The sequence below is a fragment of the Amia ocellicauda genome, chromosome 15 (assembly GCF_036373705.1).
Source record: "Amia ocellicauda isolate fAmiCal2 chromosome 15, fAmiCal2.hap1, whole genome shotgun sequence".
In the NCBI taxonomy this organism is placed as follows: Eukaryota; Metazoa; Chordata; class Actinopteri; order Amiiformes; family Amiidae; genus Amia; species Amia ocellicauda.
In genome coordinates this window covers 13,044,370-13,047,952 of record NC_089864.1, presented here as the reverse complement: position 1 = coordinate 13,047,952, position 3,583 = coordinate 13,044,370, and positions in this window count along the sequence as shown.

The following is a 3,583-nucleotide window of genomic DNA, read 5'->3' as shown; positions in this document are numbered from 1 at the left end:
ACTGCGATATTGGTTGTCCTGTTTGATTTTCAAATGAAGTCATGAGAAAGATGTGGCAACAATGGAAAAATATGAATCTGTGCCATTTTTCAGTTCTTATATATGTAACCAAATTCACTAGATGTAATTCTTTCAGTCTCAGGATTTCCTGTTTTTAATTTTCAGACTGTCATGACTCAATTTAGTTATTTATTTTCACAGTGTATTTTAAGTGGTTAGCTGCTTGTCCACTCTCATTAGCATTTATCTGCATGTGGAATAAATGAAAACCTTAGAAAATCTAAAATGATTGCTCTGACATGTATGTCTTGTAATGTTCATTATTGAATTATATTCCAATTGCAAACAAAAACATGGTGACACTTAAAAGTGTTTTATTCTTGCGTGTATGATTAGCTTTGTGTCACTTTGTAAATTGAACTGCAGTCATAAATCTCTTTGGATCTGTTGCAGTATCATCTGCACTTAATAAATGTAAAAGAATGACATCTATGCAAGGCTTATTAAGACCTACCTACTTTGACATCAAACAGTGAAATGCATCAATAGTTATAAAAACACAAGCTAAATACATAAATTCAAAGTATTCAGAAACGCAAAAGCAATAGTATATCCTTTCCATAAATCCATACACATTGGGTTTGAGTGAAATCAGATACCACCAGCAATCACAACGTATGCATCTCCCTTTTTTCTAACTGATCCCTGACCTGGTACTCAATGATCTCTCTTTTCCACAAACCAAATTGTGACTGGAGCTCAGTGTGTGTGTTGTGTGAAGTGGCTGTGCTGCAGCCCAATGGGGAGTTCAGGATGCTGCATATGCCAGCAGACAGATACCAATAGTAATGCGGTAGGTGGGCCGTAAGAGGATGTGTGTGGAGAGTTGATGAGAAGCAAAGCTTGATACATTCGTGCAGTTTTGAATCAGAACAACCTGAATCGTTATGTTAATGCCTTTGACGCATCATCAAGTCCTAAACAATAAACCCACCAACTGACGTTGCACATTTCCATTTTCAAACATTAGCGAAATCATAAAGGATGACATTTTTTGCATCCCACCCAAAATAAAAAATATTATATAACTATTTAAGGTTAACTTTGTTTTTCTCCTGAAGATGTATTATTCATCTGTGGCCTGAGGACAAATAAACAACCAACCACAGGGAGAGTGAATTGAACTGACCCAGCGAAGGTGGAATTAGCCTATAGTCATATATATTTATAGCGCAGTGATTTTGAATGTACGTTACGTAGAATAAATAAATCCAAAATAAATGCATGCCATGTAGCAGCTTCCGATGCGAGTGAATTGTTCACCGACTCCGCCAGAGAAAAGACAACCACATTTCCCATATTCACGTCATCTGAAATCCCCAGGGAATTACCCCTTACCCATTTGTGATGGCGGGTTTACAAGTAACACTAAACGCTTATGCAACAGTAACATATATTTATTTGGAAGCTATGGCGCTGTTGTTTTTTATAGCATCAGCGTTTCGAGCACTTTACAGTCGTGATGCTGTGACTTGTAAGACGGCTTTCCGGGGCAGCGAGCACCCCTCCCCCACCCTCGCCTGGTTTGCACAGCTCTGTGGCTGCCGCCGCACTACATCAGCTGTTACTTTTCATTTCATGGCTCAGTGGTGAAACTCTTGAACTCTTCCCTGAAAATGACCACCAGGCTCCTCTCTCTCGGCGGAGAGATGCGCTCAGTGCGGTTGTGGCCGCGGCAGCATCTGAGAAGAGTGGCGGAGGGGGAGCGACTGTGACGGGCGTGTTGTTGCGCGTCGGCCTTCCGTGAACAAAGGAAGACAGATACACTCCTTTATTTGCTACATTTCCCACTGAGCAGTAGAAAATAAAGTCAACTGATGTAACTAAGCGAATACAACTATTATTCATAATATTAAGATTAAACGCCTGACATCTGCTCACTTATTTTGGGGGTATGTGGAAACTATGCTAAGCACAAATTATGTTTGTACACGTTTACAGGGTTTTATGGGGTATCTATGTGGCTTTTACGGTGCAATAAAATGCACATAAATTATATGAACCCCTCAAAATGATGATCAACAAATCTAATCAAAACAATTTACCGTCGTGCTCCCCCATCTGAAACCGAGTTTACCACGTCAAATCAGTAATGTAAGGGCTTGATAGACAATGATACGTGTGAAATATTTTCTTATGCATATTCTCAAATAGTGTTTTTATTGTTTCAGATTATTGTGATTGACGTCCTATTGTTGGTTTGTTTTTGTAAAGGTTTGTTGGATTATATACCAATAAAGTAACATGCTGTAGCACTGACGTACCTACAGCGGGCGCAGGGGGACAATTATCCCCCCATCAGATATTTCATAAAATTCACCAAATTTGGAAAGTCTTACAAATATAGACTAGTCTGATATCTATATGGTCTGATGCAAATTTTCGGATTTATTGTGCTCTTCTGAGCATGGTCATTACTCAGAACATAAGTAGGTATCGCGATAGAGGCAGGAGATGGAGTCTCATTTGCATATTAAACTCATCATCATCATCATCATCATCATCATCACCATAATAATAATAATAATAATAATAATAACCTACTTACGTTTACATACTATTACTGATGCACACTACTCCTAACCTAAATTCCCCTGCTACTACTTCAAAAGCCTACTCAAAGTCAATGTCTGCTGTGCTCTCTGGTGGCATGTATGTTCCTCAACAGGATTTTTAATGTTTCAATGTTGGGATGCTCCCCATAGGGAAAGTCACTACCTGCTAATGACAAGTGTGGTGTGGTGTACTGTGGTAAAAACACAGTAAAGTGTAGTGTGGTATACTTTGACAAATACAAAATCCATTAATTCACAGATGTTTTACATTTATTTACACACACACAGAAAGTGTAAAACTATGCCACTCTGCTGTAGTGTCAAGCAGCTTTAAAAATCTTTATCTACACCTTCATTTTTAATAGTTTGTGCCACCCATGTCTCTAACTTTATGTAGCAAAAAATACTACATGATTGTTGTACACATGTCCAGTTTTAAATTAAATCAGTGATTTGTTGTCTTTGGGGGAAAAACAACAACCAAATAAAACAACTGTTGCAATGTTTTGACCAACATTACAGAGACACTTCTTTAGACTTTTGTGAACCTTACAAACTGAAATTGTATGCTTATGGTACCTGCAGTGCAAGATTATCACAGTGCTTACATGAGCAGCCTTGCAACCCAGCAGGGAGCTAATTGAACACCTTTGGGACAAACTCTCAGAGCCACAAAACCTTCTACACCTCTATGAACAGAGGCACTCTCTCAGACTCCATTAATGGACACCAGTGTCTCCCACACATTGTCACTAACCAGTGCCAAACACAATAGTATTTTTCTGTATTGCCTGTTATCTGATATGCTCCTCAGTACAGATCTATCAATGCCACCCAACGTTTCTTGCATTGTTAGCTTCTCAAATGTTGGTTAGGGTGATAAACTATTACAGTTATTATTATTATTATTATTATTATTATTATTATTATTATTATTATTATTAATAATAATTTCTTGGCAGACGCCC